The sequence below is a fragment of the Miscanthus floridulus genome, chromosome 13 (assembly GCF_019320115.1).
Source record: "Miscanthus floridulus cultivar M001 chromosome 13, ASM1932011v1, whole genome shotgun sequence".
In the NCBI taxonomy this organism is placed as follows: domain Eukaryota; kingdom Viridiplantae; phylum Streptophyta; class Magnoliopsida; order Poales; family Poaceae; genus Miscanthus; species Miscanthus floridulus.
The window spans coordinates 1,259,308-1,282,064 of record NC_089592.1 but is presented as its reverse complement, the minus strand read 5'-3'; the positions used below and the strand labels follow the sequence as shown (position 1 = coordinate 1,282,064).

At 41.5% G+C, this 22,757-nt stretch overlaps 1 non-coding gene across 1 annotated transcript; it reads left to right on the top strand.

Moving 5' to 3' along the window:
- The first annotated feature begins 16,155 nt into the window (after nt 1–16,155).
- Nucleotides 16,156–16,264, top strand: LOC136502472 (small nucleolar RNA R71). Its single transcript, XR_010770608.1, has one exon. It is a non-coding gene; the product is annotated as a small nucleolar RNA R71 (small nucleolar RNA).
- Nucleotides 16,265–22,757: the final 6,493 nt, after the last annotated feature.

Genomic DNA, 22,757 nt, shown 5'->3' with positions numbered 1-22,757 from the left:
ACACAATGGTAATAAATAAATTGTGTATATTTTTTACGTACTTTGAGGACCTCTTCACTTGTTTTCATCGAGTACTGCATGAGGAACTTGCAAACGTAGTATCCACATAAGTTGTTCCCCGATTCCTGCTGTAGACACCACTTTATGAGAAAAAAATCATCATCAACCAATGAAGCATGGTAATAACGAATTGAACTAAATAAAGATGCGGTGACGTAGCTATTACTTACTCGGTATTAGACTATCACTACTATAGAAAAACTTTTGCGAGGCATTTGGAAATTGTCTTCAGAGGTGGGCGGCCATTTGAACCACCTCGGTTAATGCCCAGGATTAACCGAGGCGATCATTTTTATTAACCAAGGCGGTCACAATTAACCGCCTCGTAAAATCGATTTACCGAGGCAGTCATCATAAGACAAACGCCTCCAAAAATAGTTTATTTTCGGAGGCGGTCGTCTTATAACAATCGCCTCCTTAAATCCATTTTCAGAGGTGGTTACACTATAACGCTCGCCTCCATAAATAATGGCCCAACAGGCAGCCCATCTCGGCCCCATATCGCGCTGATTGTATATATACTAGAGTTTCAGGGTTTCATTGGCACTCCCACTCCCTAGTCGCGCCCCCAACTCCCTAGCCATGCCCCTCCCCTCGCTCTCCCCATCCTGCCACCCCTCCCACTCCCCCATCATGCCCCTTCCACTCCCTAGCCCGGCACTCCCTAGCCTGGTCCTTCTCTCTCCCTCACTTGCCTCTCCCTCTCCCTTAGTGGCTCCTCCATCCCCCCCACAGACGACGCAGGGCGGCTCCTCCCTTTCCCTCTCCTCTTCATCTCCCTGCCACTCTCTGGTGGCGGTGGCAGGCGGTGGCGTGCAACCGGGCGGCACGGGGCCGTGGTGGCGCACGGCCAGGCGGCGTGGGGGTGCGGGGTCAAGCGTCGTGAGGCGCGCAGTGTGAGGCACATGGTGGCGCGGGGTTGGGCGGCGCGTGGAGGTAGGTCAGCTCTCCCATCTTCCTCTCTTCGTCTCATCACTCTTCCCTCTCTCTTTGCAGATCAGGAGCTAGCGAGCAGTGCCCCTCCCTCTCCCTCTTCTCCCACAGGCGAGCAGCACCCAAATCTGGTGAGCGGGCCGCCCCCTGCTCTGACCACGCCTGGATCCAACGTGGAGGCGAGGAGGAGGCTGGCGTGGAGGTGAGGAGGAGGCCGGCGTGGAGAGGAGCAGCCAGCGGAACCGAAGCAGGGGGGTGTGGAGGCAACGGCGACATCCTGCATCGCTGGATGTGGCTAGTGAGCTCAGGAACGGGCTCATCGATAGGCTCAGGAACAGGCTTGCCAGCGGGCTTAGGATTTTGTTTTGTTTTTTTTATCGATTAACCGAGGCAGGCGGGGCAACCGCCTCTGTTATTCTTGGATTAACCGTGACCTTTGAACGGAGGTGGTTGCCTTTGCCCACCTCTGATAATGAAAAACGCCTACCTAGGTTAAGTTTGCTATAGTAGTATATATCTAGAGGCACGAGACAATTACCATTATGGTGTTTCTTAGTGAACGTAGCCCAAGCACTACCCAAGAAAATAAATAAATGGAGTTATTCCCCATAATATCAATACAATGGCATTAGAGAGCATACAGTGTGCGAGACCAAAATTACCACTAGAGAATATCTATCATATCTTGGTAATCTTTTCAAGGTTTTCTCAATGAGTCAAAGATTTTTATATGACTACTAGGCATATCGCTGACCAGCAGTATCCAGTGAAAGCTGCATGTTTATACGCAGGCATAACTTATTAATTAAAGTCAACATGGAGTAAGCAAAATAAAATATGCACAAGACATGAACACTCACTTGAAGTTGTAAGGGAAGAGTATCATTGTCTTATCATGTTTGTTATCTAAGAACCTCAACATATTCTTCTCCACTTGAGGTCACCATTTAGCATATGGAGTAACTTTGTCCTTGAATATGCAATACGGATCCATGAAACCAACATCCGTCATCCAATTTTTTGAGTTTTAGCATCTCATGTCTGCATATATATAGTACAAAAGGATATATAGTGCGAGGATAACTATATATAGACACCGAACTAACATGCAAGTTACTTTAATTGTAGAAAGAATCACTTATAGACACAAGCAGCTAAGGAGAGATTTGTCGAGAGCGTCCTGGTGTAATAGTCGATGTAATTCATTGAACTCAATATGTATAATGTCATAGCCACTGAAGTAATGCTCTGATCTAACTCTAGCAAGAAGCCATTGCTCGCCCTTCTTACACACATCTAAGTAACACTTGTTTAACAAGTACATTTGCATACCCATTGATGACCAGGACTTAGGGTTGACAAGACTCCTACCATACTTATAGGTCCGGAATATATCAACGCACTTGGCTTTTGGTATCGATGTTCCCCCTCGATGAGTTGTTCCGGTGTGTGAGGCCTATTGCATCCATCAAGATATTGAGTTGCTCCAAATCGATTGGACCACCTTGTGCATTTGTATAATCATTGTCAACAACTAGTGGGTCGACAGATTGCAAAGATTGCTACCTGAGCTATACAACATCTTTCCCTGCTTTCTTTGCTTTCTGCGATGCCTTATATGACTTGTCGAGAGAGCATTCATGGTCCGATAATGGTGAGGGCTTATGTCTCTCACGCAGCCTTTTCTCGCATTCATTTATTTTTCTCCTTAGTTCTTGTTGAGCTAGGAGCTATGGCTTTGGCGGGTTTCTCCTTTGTTCACACTTCTCTGCTACATCTTTCCAAAAAGCAACCCAATCTTTTTTTTGCCGCCGCTATTGATTCCTCATCGGACTTCTTGTAAGGCAGCTTCTTCAGAGGGGGCTTTATTTTATGGCTGGCTTTCTTCTTCACTGGGGGCGGGGACCTCCTCTTATGCCTCTGTGGTGCGGGAGGTGAAGGAGGGGGAGGCAGAGGTGGGGGAGACCGCCTTGGAGGAGAAGGAGATGGAGATGCAGTCGTGCCATGGATCACATCATCATCGTCTAGAGCACTCTGATGACCAGGGGATGGAAGAACTGGACTTAGGTTGGGAGACCTGTGAGTACAAAAATGATTGAGAGCAAATGGCTATTTACGCTAGAAGCCAACAATTGGGAATGATTATTGAAAAATTGTTTTGTTCACTTTCATCCACACCTATGATGAGATAGTTGAGGAGGAGGCAATGGTACCCTAGCTGGATGTTCATAAGAGTAAATCTTAACTAATCAAAAGAGTTCATAATCAAAAGAACCACAAACACTCACTTAGCGGGGGAACCCGACAAAGTATAGCGCAGGTGTTCGTTGAGGTACAAGACGGGGAGACACCGACAAGTCCGATGCTTCCCCGAACTCTCCCTCACATCTCTCCTTGTCCAAGTCTACTAGCTAACTAGGGCCTAAGCCCTTTGGAGTGATGCTCTTGTGGTGTAGCTCTTTGCCTTAAGGTGTTGTTATAGAGGGGGGGTGCCCCTCTATTTATACAAGGAGTAGAGGCGGTGCAGTAGCTATTCTTGGCGTGTCCCTAGCTTCCACCACCTTAGCATGTCCACATGCCACCGCATGTTGAAGGGGTAGACGAGAGGAGCTGCAGGAGGGTCGGCCACCCCTAGGGGTCGGCAGCCCCCTGACCAAGCCGCCTTGCCATCGCCTTTCGCGTGGTGGGCTATGGGCTAGACCTGGATTACTCCTTGGCAGGTGCTTTGTCTGGTTGAGTCTAATTGATGGGCGTCTCCCTTGTTCCTTTGCACAAATCAGCATCGGAAAGCGCCTTTCAGTGAATTTCTCCATGTATTTGTGTTTATGTCCTGTAAAATAGTATTCTCCAAATACATGTAGAACTAGGTCAATAGTAAATGCATATGTACTTAAGTTTGCTAGTTTCTCCTCTTTTATATCTTAATTGGCGGTCGTATTTGGTCGTTAAAGACCGCCAACAAGCTCCCCCACACTTACCCCTTTGCTTGTCCTCGAGCAAAGCTTAGGAAAAAAGTAATCATGAGCATACCATTCTAAGATATATGGCTGTACATGAAAGTTGTTCCAACACATACTTTACACAAGTGGAATATGTGGTGTTAGCTAACATGTTTTATTGGGTGGTTGAAAAGTGGAACAGTTCTTGAAACAAAGTCATCTTCCCAAATCACATCTTAGTAACTTGGAGTTTTTGAAAGTTTTTCTCAAGAAAAGCATAGTTCACCTTATACTCCTCAAATGGCACTCTCAAATCACTCAATGGTGTATAACTCCTACCAAGGCATAGTAGAGTTTTTCCTTCTTTTGTTTTCCCCTACTTCTCAAAAGGTTTATGTGGAGCTTTAGGTAGGGATAAACAATATAGCATACTTGTATTGCATATGTTGTAAAGTCAAATCAAGGATCCAAGGAGAGAAGTGCCATACTCTTAGATAAAGATGTGCATGTGTGTGGAAAAAGGTAAACTAAAACTATACTCCTTTTGTAGACATGATCTCTCTCTATAACTTATTGTTTTGAAACATGGATATCTTTCTCTCTCTCTTTTCCATACATGAGCCTTCTTGTGCTCATCATTTTTTTCTTTTGTACTTGGACCTTCATGTGTCCATTTTTAAGCTTTTTGCATAGCCCATGTTTCTTCTTCTAAACCACATATTTAGAGAGAGATCTTTATCTTTTTAGAACATGGAGTATTTGCCTAACAAATAGATTTTTGTCTACTCCCAGTGTAGGAGCAGAATTTTTGGTGGATGGAGGCATATTTTTGTGTACTCCTAGTGTAGGAGCAGCATGTATATGTGGGTGTTGATCTTGATCTTGGAAGCATGATAAATCTCTCAACAAGGGTCAACAAGACTTGACCTAACTCAACACAATAACAAGCACTTATGTGGAAGGCTTGAAAACTTGGTAGATGTTATGTTTGGCTTTGGTAGGTATTGCTCACCAATTGAGGAGTATGTGATAGTATGGTTTATAACATTTTTATCAAAACAAATTCTCCAAGCACTTTGAATAGAAAATGGTAGGATTTCTAAGTCAAAACTATATCACACCTCACAACAACTTAGTCAACATGATTTTACTATTAGAATATTTTCCCACAAGTATAAGTGTATGTATATGGAACAAACTTTATGCAAGCTTTTATCTTAAATATGTTATGCACATGTCACTTTTCAAATTTTTAAATGAAGTGTGGTTTGTAAAATTTTATCGGGGCAGTGTTGATCATGAGGAGATAGCAAGGATAAATTGAGTTTAGTTTTTTGTGATGAAGATTCATGTTTGTTCAAACTCAAAATTGTGGGGAGTAGAGGGTTGTGTTGCGCAAACCATCATTGAAGAAGGAGCTAAGTCAGAGGTGGTTTGACTAAACCAAAAGTTCAACCAATCCTCTCTTGAGCCATTTGTCCTGTCCTTCTACATGTTGGATCAATCGATGTTTGTGCAACGTGTTGGTGGGAGATCTCGAATATGTGTTCGTCATGCTTGAGAAATCTCCCTCACACTTATTGTTGTACCTGCTTTTATTTAACAAAGAAAACAAAAAGAAATAGACAAGGGCTCTACCAGCTGAAATACTAAGGAGCCTTAATTTTATTATAATTATTATTACTTTTTTGTTATTTATTATTATATTTTATTTTATTTTATGTGTTCACCCAACTTTTTATCATTTAGCATAAACAAGGCTAAGGTAAAGTTTGCAAAAAATAAGCATAGCCTTGATTTATCTCTATTGTAGATTACTTCTATTGTTTATGAAGATAATGACTCAAAGTTCATTAACCAAGATTAAACACCATGTCTAATTTTGAATAAAGGAGGCCATTTTAACCTAAGCACCATGCTTAATTTAAAAGGACCAATGGATGTACCATATGAATACATCCAAACCAGAACATATGACATAAATAACGGAAGCATGAACTTGTATGAGCAAAATCATATGGAGACAAACATGAGTTAATAAATTGGTGAAATAATTTTTTTCATATATATAGCAAGGTAGAGCTAACATCATCATTCGCCTTTTTCTAAGCAAGATGGTCTTTGGTGTGTATGGAACTTTTGGACTCTCACCATCCTCCCCCACACTTGAACTTTTGTATGAAAGTCAAGTGTGCAGGATCGGGGTCTCCTTTTGAGTGTGTTCCATTACCAAAGATCATCAGCGTATGTCTCCTGATTTCAGGCATCGTATATCCCGTGTTCTTCTTGATCTTTAACCTGAAAGGGTTAGCAACCAAGAATACCCGAAGGTGCATACTATCCTGTCAACAAGTTCTTGCTTTGATTAATAAGAAAGTTAGTTTTTTATAATAATCTTGTTTTTTATGATTGTATATATATATATATTTCTCATGATAATTCTAGGTATCTCCTGATAGTGCTTAATTTATGGTCTTAAGCTTGACCTTGGGAATTTCATCTTGCAGCTATCATTGTTGGTGTAGTTCCTAGCTTCACCACAAAGCATTGAGCATTTTTGTTCAAGCTACAAGGTTAGTACCACATTGCATCCACAAGATTTGCAATATTTGTGATACACATATGCATCCACAACCATCCTCTCAAATAGTTTCTAGACGAGGATCAAGAGGTGGTTGTGACCCTCATAGAAACACATGATGCTAAGTGAAACGAACTCTAGATACTTCGAAATTGAGCATGAAACGTGCGGGGTCTCAAAAGTAAAACTTTCATGCTCATCTATGGAATCACTCCTTTTGGACTCCAGAGTCGGTGTTTCACGTATGACCATGGCACGGGAGTTTTTGTTCCCAAGGGATGCATCATTGATTTGAGTCCACTATTGAAAACGATGTTTGGATGGCCAGAGGGACACGTTTTAACTTTGAGGGAGGGTGATAATGGAACGAACGGGGTTACAAATTTCACCTCTCTGAACGGGTCAATGATGCTCCGCTGTTGGGATATCTGAGTGAGTGGCGGAAGCAGTTTCTCCAAACTTTTCATTTAGGCTCCCTTGGGAGAGGTTTTCTTGGAAAAGATTGTCCAAGGGGTGGCCTATGAGAAGCTCAAACTCAAGGATGGCAAAGATATGGAAATCCATGTGAACCTCGTTTTTGTTTATTTCAATGGGCACGACCCTGGTAATTCCACAACATTCGAAGATAAGTCCCGAGGGACTTTTGAAAAGTTTGTTGGTTGGGACTAGTGGCATGTTGCCCAAAAGATTTTTTCCAATAAATTCTGATATGATGCTAGTTCCGACTATGGGGTTGTATAGGACTTCTACAATAGCCCCCTTAACGAACAAGCATGGTCGTGAAAGGTGAAAGAATCCGAATTGCTTTAGAAGAACGTTTTACTTCCATTAACCATTCCTTGATGGTTCTATCTTGGGGGAAATTTCTTTTGTGTGCTTTTTGTGCCGTAAGTGTTTCGAGGTATTGTCATAATCCTCAAATTTGATAGGGAACTCCAAAGGATGAATTAATCTTTCCTTCGTTGTTCGTGGTTCGGGTGAGGGTTCATGAGTCGAATCTAAGGATGCTAAAGGTTTTGATTCGACTGGTGAGGACTCCTCAACACTCGACGTAACTTTTGCCTGGAGGGATTTAGTTCTTATGATAGAAGAAGGGTGTATGTGTATGAAGTACTCAAGGAATTCTACTTGTTCCATCATAGTTTTGTGTGTAAAACGACCTTTGATAGTCACGTCTAGGCATAGATTAGCATCCATCTCAATACCCAAACAAAAGAGTCGCAGCAATATGCTATTGGGTAAAGACAAGTCTGGGTCGGCGTGTATTAACGTTGAAAGCCTAGCCCATGCTGCACCTATAGACTCCTTCTCATACTGCTCAAAGTCGAGGATCGCCCTTGGTAGAGAGTCAGTACGGGACATAGGGAAGAATGTAAGGTAAAACTTGTCTTTAAGTTCATCCCATTCCCCATTCGTACTTTCTATGAAAAATGTATATCATTGCTACGCCTTCCCCATGAGAGAGAAGGGAAACAATTTCCATTTCAGAGTTTCTTGTGTCATGCCTGAGATGCTCAGCCATGAACACATCTCCTCGAACTCTAGCATGTGATTGCAAGGGTTTTCATTTTCAAGCCCAGAGAAGGGTTGTGCCTGAACCATGGCTATACAACTAGGGTGGAGTCCGCTGCCAGATGAATGGTTTGGTTTTGGTGGTCGCTTAGCAAACTCACCCGTTGAAGCAGACCAGTATTGGATAGAAGTGGTTTTCATGGTGAAAATATTTTTATGTTTTTTAAATAACAAAAAGAAAAGATACAGATATGAGGACCAACTAGATTTGAAGAAAATACGACAACCATTTCCCAACAACGGCGCCAAAAAGCTTGTTGGTATTTCTTAACGCGAACAGAAAGATTTCGCAAGCGCACAGAATTACCGTAGTAGCTTTCACTCGAAAGTATTCAGGGTATCGTATTTTCCACAGGGAACGGAAGTACTTCTTCTAGCAAATTCGTCCAAGGACAACACAAGGGTAAAGTTGGCTAGGGTAGAGATGGATTCCTATGGTTATAGGGTCTAAGGATAGATAAATTCTACTTCTACTTGCTTACTTCAGGCGTCGGGTTTGTTGACAATTCTTAGCGTTGCTACTAAGAACAAAGTTGAATTTAGTCTCTAGTAACGGTGCCAGAAATGCTTGTTGCTATTTATTAACTTGTCACTTGTTTAAGTAGCCACCTATTGCTTACCTACATCTCCTAACATTACTTTACTAGGTTGTCATCCCTAGTGATGATGTCAGAGATGCTTGTTGGTAATACCTAGTATTAGTGCTGGAATGATACTAACCAGTTTATTAATTTATGTGACTAGGAAGAATATATAGATATGAAAAGGAAATCTGCAAGCGCACAGATAATTATACCATAGTAGCACTTTACCCAGTAGTATTCCAGGTATCGTTATTTATATTTTTATCATAGGGAAGATCTAGCATGGACATGTATTGATAACTTATACTATTGATGGAAAAGTAAACCATAACCAATATTCTACTCATAATAGGGGTAAGTCAAAGGATAAGATATATATATGATAAGTATTGCTCAATGATAATGATAAATCACTTAGAGTACTCCTTTCTATGGCATTAGCATGGTCAAGTCGAATATTAGAGGAATAATTCCTAAGTCATTTTTAATTACAAGTCAAAGCATACATTGAATGGTGCAATTATACCTAGTAGTCATTGCTAAAATCATCTTCATATGTACACATAAGTGATATTACTAAGGAAGATTAAGAACAAGCTTGTTCTTCCTTCGTAACTGGACCCTACATGCGTCTATATTCGTGGAGTGGACTACAAAAGACTCAACGGGAGTGTCATATCCGCGAGCTACCACATGACCCAGAATATAGGGTGTATCCATAGGTAAACAACATATAAGCACCATGCTTACACAATGTCGACCATTCACCCATGGTACCTTAGAGTGAGCACTATACGAACTTATGCATGGACATGATGATATTCTAATAATCAAAGTAGACGATGAACATTATAAAGAACATGGATCAGATGAATATTAATATTGCCATAACAATTGTATCTAGCATATAAAAATAATGGAGGTACAAAAGAGAGGGGGTACAAAGATTATACCAAACCACGCTCTTGACAAGATCGGGAATCTAAGTGAAGCCTGCTTGCCTCCCTCTAGACCTAGCCAACTAGCTATGCCCTAGAATATGGTGGAGCTCTAAGGATGATTAGGGTTTCTGTCTTCTCAAATGACTTGATGACTGGAGTTATTATGCCTGGGGGTGGCAGGGGCTGGTATATATAGCCCGGAGCATCCAACGTGAACCCTTGGATCAAACCTACTTAACGGATGGTGTAGAAGCAACCAAGGAGGCGGTGGAGAACCAACATTTGAAGGAGGGACTGACATGTGGGCCTAGGGGGTTGGGTGGCCTGGCAGTCTCTGCCTCTCTACCTCGGCGCGGAGTCCTTTCGAGTCTTCTAGAGTCTTCTGGTGTCCGTTTCTCTATGAATAAGCATGATGAAATCAGACATGTAGGTCCACCTTGATGGTTTTCTGGACAAACCCTACAGAAAATACAGATTCACTAAAACTCATGAAATTTGTTAGTTTAAACCCCTACACCTTCGTTCATGATTATATTTATGCCCTTATACATGTTATATTGACGATTTATAATGGTCGTTAACTTCCGTCAATAAACTCTCCCATGCTTAACCTTTGCTAGTCCCTTAGCAAAGCTAAACTTAGTAAATGGATCAGGAGTTTAAATATTAGTGAGAACATCGACGCAACTCCTTAAAAGTACACATGTGTTCAAACAAGAATTCTCCTCCGGATTAGAATGAACTGATCTGACTTTCAAACTTACCCATATTACCTTCAACCATGGGGCTTCTTAGACTTCACTTGGGTCTTGAGCAATTAAAAGACAGAATGATCAAGTCAAGCACTATGTCTCAAGTTCTTTGTTCAACCATTATTTCGGAGTTTTTATAGATTTTTAAAATAAAACTCAGAGCTTCTATTGTATGAGACTCTCAAGTCTCTCAATATATGTGGTATTTGTGGATCCTCACCAAGGCAAAAGTGATGTTATACCTTTCTTTCTTCCTACAACTAAAGCTTATGTGGAGCTCATAGGGGTGGAAAAAGCATAAAAGACCATACTTGCAATACATATATTGTAAAGTCAAACATCGGATCCAAAGAGAGTTGAGTCATATAATCAAATCAAGATGTGCATGTGTGTGAATGTATGGTGGATATATTTGGTGGCTAACCTAATTCTACTATGCTCCTTGAAAACATATCTCTCTTTTGAAACTTAGAAACAATTTTGCAAGAGAACATAGGCTATCTTATTCATCTCTTCTTCTCTCTTTTTTCAGATGAGCATCTCTTTTTTTTCTCTCTCTTTTTATGAATAACTTTTGCATAGCCTCATGCTTCTTTTCTGCAACAAAACTTTTGAGAGATAGCACAAGAACTTGGAGCATTTATTTGGTGCATATCTGTTTACACCAAAATTTGGGAGGAAGGACGCGGGAACTCGCAGGCTTTCAAGGTTGTGCCAGTCAAGAAAGATCGATGTCAGCCAATTAAAATACAACTCTAGAATCAGATATATTAGGGTGACGTCAGCAGACAGCAATGATGAACTAAGGTTGGCACCGGGAAATTACATGTTGGACTCTACAAAAAGGGAAAAATTAGAGTCCAAGTTATCTTAAATTAGGAATGTTTTCATTTTATGCCAAAGGTTGTAACAAATAGTGCTCGAGTAGGACTCGTGTTTAGGCTCCGGGTATAAATACCAAACCCCGACTATTGTAAGGAATCAACCAATCAATCAAATACAAGTCAATTACTTTTTTCGGCTCCGGCCACCCCTTAGGAGTAGGAGTAGAGTAGATCTCAGCGAGTTCTTTGGCAAGTATGGCTGCATCGATCCGGTTAACCTCCACTGCTTGTTGTAAGTACCGTCATGGTTTATACCTCTGTTCGTATGGCTGCATCGATCCGGTCGATCCCCACTGCGGCTCTGGTATAAGCTAGTTATCGACTCTTGCCTAATTCAAGTATGGCCTGTGTGATTCTGCCTCACACCCCACTGCTTGAATTGGATCAAGGTCAAGTTATTGGCTCTATCTTAGAGTGGCAGTCTTTGGTAGATTCATTAAGTTACCGATATTGCTTATTGCTTTCGTTGTTTATCTAATTATAGCAATATCACTCTGCCCGATTGAGATTGATCTAGATCGGCCTTATATCTTGTTTAACTCATCGTTTGCTAATCTAAAACTAATCCAATCTACATCTTAAGCGATGAGTTATGTTTTTATCGGCTATTTTGCGTTAATCTTAATCATGCATAGCGTGTGGTTAAGGCATGTTCGATCTTGAGTAGATCTATCGGTTAGCGAGAACCGTTTCATGGCCCGTCATCACGGCCTGTGGGATTCTGCCTCTCACCCCACTGTTGGCACCGTGGAGTGGGGATCGTTGGTTGATAGACCCGTTCCTGAGAAGACATGACCTTAACTGTGCACTATGCCTGAATCGGCTGTTTAACCGATATCGAATGCTTTCATGAACAGTTCACATCACGAGAACATTGAAGTAGAGATAAGTTGAAAGATGTGTTAGCCCCATGATCTTGTTATTGTATTACGGCTTGCATGATTCTACCTCATGCCCCCATTGATATTAGTAATGAGTTAGGGTCGTCGAGTCTATTGTTGTTTCTACGGCCTGCATGATTCTGCCTCATGCCCCACTGGTCATGGCGATAGATGAGATCTAACATGTTCATTAGATTTATCTTTATTAAATGATTAAGTGATGTTGAATTGTTTCTTTATATAAAAAAGAGTTCGGTTACTCGTAATCATTGGTTCAGTATGGACCGATCATCATTGATATCTTATTGCCATTGATTAATATTTGTTTAAATGATGTTTATCCTGAATAATAACCGATTCTCCTCACACGACCCTATGAGCTCTAACTGACTTATTCTCATGAATATACTGGAATCGGCTATTTAGCTGATTTCCTTTCATATCGGCTCTCACAGTCGTACATTCGGGACTGTCTGGCAACACCGGCAAGTTTCACCCTTAACTACTGATGAACTTTCTCTCCTTGTCAATAGCAGGGTCAAATTGACTGGCACGCCTCGGGAGGATTGCGCAGGATCGACCACCCCTGCGCTGAAGCTAGGTGGATCTGCTCCATCGAGCGGACCCTTCTGGCTTGCTGCATGTGTCCTCGGCACGGGACAAAATTCCATGTTGACAATATCCTATCAAGAATATTTTTGGTGTTTACTCCCAGTGTAGGAGTAAAATATTTTTTGGTGGATCTAGATGGAATGGCATGTTGTTGCGCCTACACCCAGTGTAGAAGTAGTGCATATTTGGGTGGTGTGTATGTGATCTTCATTTTAAGAGCATGACAAACCTCTCATAAGGGTCAACAAATCTTGATTCAACTAAATGCAATGCAAGAAGTATATATGTGGAAGTTTTCCTAATCTAAGTATCATATATGGCTCTGGTAGGAATTCAAGCTTTGTTATATAGGAGCTCATCATGTAACATTTTTATATTTTTTAAAAGATAAATCTCTAGAACTTTAGTATCATTTGGAATAAGATAAACAACAGCTCAGACCTTCTCATATCATATCCGTCAATTACCTAGACTTAGATCAAGCATATGCTACCCACGAGTTTTAAGTTTAGAATAAATCCTTATATCAAAACAGTTGTATCCAAAACTCGAGATAATTCAAGGCTGAAAACTATGTACTTGAAAGGAATTATGACAGAGCAACTATTTATCATTTCCATTGCAAGAGATTATTCTCAGAGTCCTTTTATTTAGCTTCTAAAAATAGAAAACTAGACACACACTTTTTATTTTATTTTCATTTTTAAGATCACACCTTACTATTATATATAAGACAAAGATAAATTTTTATTTTGTTTTTAGTTTGTTATGCATCTTTTTATTTCTTTAGCAAATATGAAGTAAACTTTAAAATAGCAAAACCAAAACGGAATGAAATACTTAGCTAGATACATGGGGGATGCTCCTCCCCCAAGCTGGATGTTGTCGTAATCTTTCTTAGAGTGAGTGTACAAACAGCGAGTGTAACAACAGTTTTTGAAAATGTACTTCGGATGGATGGCTTTACTCTTGATCATCCTGCAAAATACTCCAACAAGAACACCAAAACTCATGGCGGAGATTAGGATAAGGGGTTAGTGGTCATCCATTCAGAGATTTGTTGTCCTTGGGGGTTTAGACAGATTTTGTAATTAGCAAAGTTCTAGCAGGATGTCTATTTAATATTTTTGGATTTTCTTCTTTTTATAATGTAGAAAGAAAATATGCATGCATGGTATATATATATTTTTATGCCACCACAGTGAATACTCTCTTGGGGTTTTACACACCGTAAAATTACTCACGTGGAGTTTAGGATTTTTATAATGTGATGATATACAATAATGAAACTTTTTATCTTTCTTTTCTAAATGCAATGCTAATGCAAACAAGTAAATATGCTAAAGTGAAAATAATTCATGCAATGCTAGAAAGTAAATATGGATAACTACCGATGTTACCTCACGGCCAGGGTTCGAATTTTTGAGTCCTCCAGACATGATTTGGATGGAAAAAAATTTCTTTACTCTTTGGGTGCATCATCCGGTCTCAATGATGGAGACCCAGATGACTGCACATCTTGTGACGGTGTCTCTGATGGTGATGTCACCTTCTCTTTCCATACCTGCTTGGTCTGTGGACTTAACTTAGGCGGAGTAGGTTCATCTTTTACAACTTCTTCAGGTTCCTTATCTTCCTCCTAACTTTTCTTTCGGGATTGATTCTTTTGGTTTCGAGATGATCGACGTCTCCTCCTAGAGCGGGACTTCTTAGGCTCTTCATAAGTGGTATAACTATTAAAATAATAGCATACCTTCTCTCCAAGGAATTGGAAGTGGACTTGTCCAGATCTGACATAGATGATTGCGTTGGTAGTGTTGATGAATGGTCTTCCAAGGATAATAGGCGTATCATCTTCTTCACCCATGTCTAGAACCATGAAATCGGCAAGGGCAAACTGATCGTGTATTCTTACCATAACATCTTTTGCTATTTCTTCCAGAAATCGGATTGATTGGTCCACCATCTGTAATTGCATATATGTAGGGAACAAAGGTTCATCACCGAATAAGTATTCATACGTTACCTTGGACATTATATTGACACCTGACCCAATGTCGCAGAAGGTCTTGTAGAATATTCTTTGTCCAATGATACACTCAATCGTGGGTATGCCTAGATCATCCTTCTTAGCAAGGAATGGTGAAGCGAGGTGGTCATACTCTGATCGGAGTGTGTTGATCATGTTGATTGATTCCTCTGGTGACTGCCTAACCATGTTCTTCATTCTTCTTCTGTTATTCTTCTTCTTGGTCATTGTTGTCTCTTTGGCCAGGTACGGCATTTGTAGATGTCCGGGAGATCGCAAGATGCGGTTCTTGAAAGAAAACTTTTCCTTCCTATCTTTGATTGTTAAGCAGATCTTGGCACTATCCACGTAGATGATGGCTTTGGCGGTGCTTAGGAAAGGTCAGACCAAAATAATGGGTGCCCTTACATCTCCTCCTGTTTCTAGAACCACAAAGTCTACGGGAACATATGATTGTCCCACTCAAACAATGGCATCTTCAATAACTCCCTTGGGTAATAGAGTGACTGATCTGCAAGCTGCGCATATTTGTGTACAACAAAGTATCTCCATTAATTTGATCATAAATTACCTTAGGCATGATGTAGACACTTGCTCCGAAGTCACAGACAGCTTCTTGAAAAATGTGAGGTCCAATGGCGATGGGGATGACAGGTCTCCCTGGATCGCTCTTCTTTTTGGCAAGGTATAATCTATCCACCTTCCCGTCGATGGTTATATATAGTAATATGTTGCATTGTGAATATCGACAAGATTTATAGTTTCTAGATCTTCCAATTGCTCCGGAATCTTACCTTTATCGGATGGAGGAACAACAGCTGCCAACTAAGCTATTTGTGATTCTATCATTTTATTAAAGCTATGATGGTTCTTAATGGCAGAAGGAAAGCTATCTATTCTATTATTTATGTGCTCTAGAATTTTATCATTGGTAGCTACCTTTCTAGATAATCTCTCCATAAGTTTGGATTGGCCAGCAATTAATTCTCTCAAGGGTGGTTGATTGAAATTATTAAAATTATTACCTTGATAGTTACCTTGGTAATTTGGTCTCTGTTGCTGGTTCCATCCTTGATTCTGCTGAGGACGAAAGTAGTTGTTGTTGTTGACAAAGTTCACATCCTCATGGGTTTCAGGACAGTTGCTCCCTGAATGCCCAATGTTTCCACACACTTCCCATTTCAGTTGATGCATACCTCCACCTCTCTTGCGGGTTTTAACATGTTCTTCATTCCAGCCTTGATTGGAGGTCCTATCTTCTCCATAAGAGCTATTTCAGCTGGTATGGTGAGTGACAGGAATGCACCTCCAGCAAGCAGCATCCATAGTCTCATGGGTACTATTGGTCAACCCATGGTAGAAAGTCTGCATGAGTAGCCAATTCTTCATCCCTTGATGAGGACATTCCACGGTGTAATCTTGAAAGCGTTCCCATACCTTAGGGACAGATTCATCATGTTGTTGCTGAAAGCTTGAGATTCTTCCACGCAGAGCATTGGTCTTGCCTATGGGAAAGAACTTTAGTAAAATGGCAGTGGAGCAGTTATCTCATGTAGTATTTCTATCTTTGTTGGCGTAGAATCATTGCTTTGCCTTCCCCAAGAGTGAGAATAGGAAAAAAGCGAAGTAATATGGCATCTTGGGTTACTCCTTTGATGGTGAAAGTGCTATAGATCTCCAGGAAGTGTTGGAGATGTGCACTCGCATCTTCATGTGCCTTTCCACAAAACTAGCTTACTTGCACCTGTTGATGAGGGTTGGTTTGAGCTCAAATCCATTATCTATGACATTGACTGTCGGTCTAGTACGGATGTTGGTCGTAGTTGGAGCAGAGAATTCACCGAGAGTCCTGTTAACCATGGCTTCAAATTCAGGGTGTTAGGCTTCGCCTTATATGGTTGTCTCCCGACATTAAAGCTGGAACTTTCTTGAATTTAGCTCTAGTACTCCTGATTAATGCTTCTAGATCTTCAACATAGTTTGTCGGAAGGTTTAAAACTGGTCATACATTACCTGCATAAGATACACAAGTAGACAAAACAAGGGTAAGCCTATTGAGCAGAGGTCAATGGTTATCTTTGATCACATCAATAAGTATAAGTTATCAATACTTTCTTTGCCTAGCTACCTTCCCCAGCAACGGTGCCATAAATGCTTGTTGACATTTCTTAGCATCGCTACTAAGAACAGAGTTGAATCTACTCCTCAGTAATGGCGCCAGAAAATGCTTGTTGGTATTTATTAACTTGTCACTTGTTTAAGTAGCCACCTATTTCTTACCTACATCTCCTAACATTACTTTACTATATTGTCATCCCTAGTGATGATGTCAGAGATGCTTGTTGATAATACCTAACATTACTACTGGAATAATACTAAGCAGGTTATTAATGTATGTGAAACATGCGTGGGACATGTATTGATAACTTATACTATGTGATGAAAAGTAAACCATAACCAATATTCTACTCATAACAGGGGTAAGTCATAGGATAAGATATATATATGATAAGTATTGATCAATGATAATGATAAATCATGGAGAGTACTCCTTTCTATGGCATTAGCATGGTCATGTAGAATATTAGAGGAATAATTCCTAAGCCATTCTTAATTACAAAGTCAAGCATAAATTGAATGGTGCCAATTATACCTAGTAGTCATTGCTAAGATCATCTTCATATCTACACATAAGTGATATACTAAGGAAGATAAGAACAAGCTTGTCTATTCCTTCATAACCGGACCCTACGTGCGCCTATATTCATGGAGTGGACTACAAAAGACTCAACGGGAATGTCACATCCGCGATATACCACATGACCCAGAATATAGGGTGTATCCACAGGTAAACAACGTATAAGCACCATGCTTACACAATATCAACCATTCACCCATGGTACCTTAGAGTGAGCGCTATAAGAACTTATGCATGGACATGATGATATTCTAATTATACTAAGCATATAATCAAAGTAGACAATGAACATTATAAAGATGAACATGAATAAGATGAATACTAATATTGCTAGAACCGACATTCGAAGGAGGGGCTAACATGTGGGCCCAGGGGGTCAAGAGGCCTGCACGTTGGGTCGGTCGGCCCCACCTAGCAGTCTCTGCCTCTTTGCCTCCGCGCGGAGTCCTCTCGAGTCTTCTAAAGTCTTCTGGTGTACATTTCACTGCAGATAAACGTGATTAAATCTGACATGTAGGTCCACCTTGATGGTTTTCTGGATAAACCCTATAGAAAATATAGATTCACCAAAACTCGAGGAATTTGTTAGCTTAAACCCCTTGATTTTCGTTGGTGATTATATTTATGCCCTTATACATATTATATTGATGGTTTATAATGGTTGTTAACTTCCGCCAACAGGGTTGCACCTGGTCTGCCAGGCGATGTCGGCTTGTAGCTTTATGTCGTACCCAGACTGGGGATTACAAGGGACAGACAGGGCTGTCACCACCTGCCGCCTACCCTTCAATCGTGGAGTCTGAGGCAAACGACGGTAGCCTCTAGCCTAGACACCATGTCTATGCTATTGATTGCTACTCTAGCATGCGTAGGGTTATTTGTCTTTATCAGGGCCCTCTACTAAAGTATCCGCCACAGGGACGGATGACGAACCCATAAACAAGTAAGAGTAAAGCTTAACTAATCAAAAGAGTTTATAATCAAAAGAACCACAAACACTCACTTAGCGGGAGAAACGGGAGTAAGAGCGGGCGAACAAAAAGAGAGGGACGAGATGAGGGTAAAAAAAAGGTAGAAGAGGACATAGGTGTTCGTTGAGGTACAAGGCAGGGAGACATCGACAAGTTCGGTGCTTCCCCGGACTCTCCCTCACATCTCTCCCTATCCAAGTCTACTAGCTAGCTAGGGCCTAAGCCCTTTGGAGTGATGCTCTTGTGGTGTAGATCTTTGCCTTGAGGTGTTGTAGATGAAGGGTGCCCCTCTATTTATACAAGGAGTAGAAGCGGTGCAGTAGCTATTCTTGGTGCGTCCCTAGCTTCCACTACCTCAGCATGTCCACATGCCACCGCTTGTCAAAGGGGTGGATGGGAGGAGCTGTAGGAGGGTCGGCCGCCCCTAGGGGTCAGCCACCCCCTGACCAAGCTGCATTGCCACCGCCTTCACGTGGTGGGCTGTGGGCTACACCTGAATTACTCCTTGGTGGGTGCTTTGTCCGGTTGGGTCTAATTGATGGGCGTCTCCCTTGTTCCTTTGCACAAATTAGTGTCGGAAAGCGCCTTTCAGTGAATTTCTCCATGTATTTGTGTTTATGTCCTGCAAAACAATATTCTCCAAATAAATATGGAACTAGGTTAATAGTAAATGCATATGTACTTAAGTTTGCTAATTTCTCACCTTTTTATATCTTAATTGGCGGTCGGATTTGGTTGTTAAAGACCGCCAACACCGACGCCCCAGGAATAATGATGTAGCGCTTGGGCCATACAATGAATGAATGTTCTGCTTGTCCTAGGGTCTTCTCCCCATCACCTCCATGAAAGTCAAGAGCCACTTCCCTAGTCTTTGACAACTCTATCCTCATGACGCTACAATAGCCAGGTGGAACTGGATTCCCATGGCTTCTTTGTGTCTTGTCAAGGTCCATAGGAAAACAATACCGGTAGCCACCACGACTGTGCTATTCCCCATGGGAATGTGTAGCTCACATGGCGTCATCTTCTCAGTGATGTCATCCACGGGGAAGTGCTGCAATGTGTCATCTGTGCGTTTTAAAATAACCGACAGAATAATAGCATTTTTTCTGTGCGTGCATTTTATTTTTTCTGTGCGTTTTTAAAAAACCGACAGAATAAATTTTATTTTTCTGTGAGTTCTGATTTTTTCCGTGTGTGTATTGTCACGCACAGAAAAATTATGCAATTATTCTGTGGGTTTTTGTATTTTTCTGTCGGGATATTTTGAAACCCACAGAAAAATCATTTTTTCTGTGCGTGTCGAAAAAAACGCACAGAAAAATTCTTCACCCACAGAACAATTCGATTTTCCAGTAGTGCACTAAAAGAACAATGTTGTTAAACCATGGAATAAATCCGGGAAGATGGAAGCACCTACGTCAAGCCAAAAGCTTGAACATCAGTGAATAGGTTTCGCACCACAAGGTACTCAACCAATTGAGTTACGCTCAGTTCGCTCTTTTAATTTGAAGTATCTCTCTCTTCTTACATGAGAGTTTCATCCTTATTTTTGTTGTATCTTCCTTTACATGTAATTTTCTCCGTGTCCTTGGGGTCTCACGTATACATCCGAACACAGAAATTAACCGCACGCAATTTTCTTCCATAGTTGCCGTCATCGTTGCAAGCAGAGCACAAAGAAAAGAGAAGGGCCAAGAAAGAAAATAAATTTTGTGTGTAATAACGACATGCTAGGTAATTAAAAATCTGTGCCTATTGCAATATATATTGTTAAAATATATATGGGGTGATGAATGGGTTGTTGGATCGTAGAATTTGTTCTAGGTGAACATATGCTATATTTCACTTTGTTGTAAGTTGACTTATTATTAGACTCTGCATTAAACATATTGTATACATACATACATACATATATATATATATATATATATATATATATATATATATATATATAATATGAACATATGCTATTAATAGTTGTCCGCAGCCAAAACTAACCACGATCGTGTCACAGCCATGACTCGTTGTCGTCTGTTACCTCGTCGCCGAAGAACAAATCGACAACAAGAAGCGGCTAATATCGCTGGGACGGGAGGTCCGCATGATCCGATAAACGGTGATGGTGTCAATCAGGATGGTGAGAATGAGCAGCCATGGACCTCGTCCGACCTGCTCGAGCTGGGTCCAAATGACCAAGATGGCCAGGTAACTTTGGTATCATGTGACTATGTAGCCACACACACTAATCAATTGAGAGGGTCATAGCTTACTTGGTGTCTCCAACAGGAGCCTCCGCCGGCTGAGGAGCCAAAGGGTTGGGGGTAGCAGGAAGGCTAGATCCAAATGAGGCGTGTCAAAGATTCCTGTTGGTAGGAATGCACACTGGCACATCACTGAGTTCGATGAATTCGGAGATCCACTCTCACTGCCTATAGCTTTGACCAAATACAAGACTATCCTCGGGTTACTTGTAAGGGACTTCATCCTGATTAGGTACAGGAAGTGGAATGGGAAAGATAATGACCCGTGGAGGGTTCCCGAAATTGAGAAGGATTACATATGGGATATCAAGATTCATGGGGAAATGTATGTCATGGGGAAATGCTTCATGGGGAAATGCTTCAAGAATTGTCAAGGTATTTCACTTTCCCAACGGAGTATGACAAGGAGGTAGTAGTCAAGAAAAAAACAAAAGAAATCATGGGGAAATGCTTCAAGAATTTCAAGGGAACATTGTACAAGAATTTTGTTGTCTAAAATAAAGAGCTAGATTTCGATGGTGGACAGTTTAGCAAGCAGAAGGACTTCTAGCAGGATTTCAAGGAATGCAGGTTATCCGAGGAGTACTTAGAACTGAGCAGGAAGAATAAGGAGAACTCGCAGAAAGTGACGAATCCTCATCATCTCGGCTCTCGTGGTTATGCCAAAAAGATGCCAGAATTTAAAGCATAACTTGAAAAGATGGATCGCCTTGCTGAGGAAGGCGTTCAGGTTGAGACCGCCCATTGGGAGCCAAGATCGGTATTATACTGTATGGGGAGGAATGTATGTCATGCCGAGGACAGGAGCTTTAGCTCCACAAATCCACCCATGAGCGAACTCTTCCAGAGGATCTCCCAGATAACCGAGGAGGTGAGGCAAGGGACTCGCACTTCTAATAAGGAGAAAGACGTGCTCACGCAAGCAATCGGAACCAAGGAGCACCCTGGACGCACTAGAGGAACTGGTGTTGTTCCTTGGAAACTAGCATTCCCGAAGAATCTCACACTTATCGGAGCCGCTCGAGGGGTAGAGCGGATCAGGAGGCAGAGTATTTGAGGCGACTAAAAGAGATAGAAGCTAGAATGGATGCACGAATTGAGGCGACTGTTGAAGCACGAGTCCAACAAATTTTGCTGTCCAAGGGGTTAGGAGTACCACAAAACCCTACTCCTACCGCCTTTAGCCCACAGTTTAGGGGTTGCAGCAGATGTGGATTGACCCCGCTCGACGAAGAAGATGCAAATGTGCCTCTTCCGGTGGACGGCATCACTGAACCCATCAATGTCAAGTTGTACATCCATCAAAAATGGACAAAGGACAAGGTGGTGCTCGGCCAGGCCTGGCCTGTGGGAGACGGGACCATTAATGGTCACCCAATTCCATATGGGTACTCTCACGTCACCATTGACAGAATACTTGATAAGAAGTATAACAAGATACACATTGAGTACCCCGCACCGGAAGACAGGCTGGAACTTGGTCATAACAAGGGCTCTTAGGTGGCCTGGCACAAGCGCTTTATTAAGCTTGACCACCAATTGTCCGCTAATGATGAGGACGACTGTGAGTCTTCGCCCACCCGCGATGATCATGCACCATCTCCCAATAGAGATCACTCCCTCCTAATCCCTTGCCATCACCCCCGAGAAGACAGAGGCCTCCTTCTATTCCTCCTCGTCCGACTCCATCTTCATCAGCCCCGAGAAAAGAGAAGACTCCTCCTCCTCCTCCTCCATCTTCATTAGCTCCGGGAAAACAGAAGTCTTGTCATCATCCTTCCCCGCCTCCTCCACCTCAACCCAAAACAAGATCAAAGGCATCCTCGTAGTCGCAGAAAGGTCATTGGATTTAGTCTCTAATGCTCCCAAAGTGGACCAACAAAAAAGAAAAAGGTCGTTCAGTGGCAACGTTACAAACTTGATTGAAGAAAAATTTACAACCACATCTCGAAGGAAGATTGTGTTAGTTTCTTCAATCTTTGTGCCACACTGTTTCTGTGTGTTGAAGTCCGAATTCGAAAGGCAAATATAGAATCAGTACGCTACAATAAGAGCC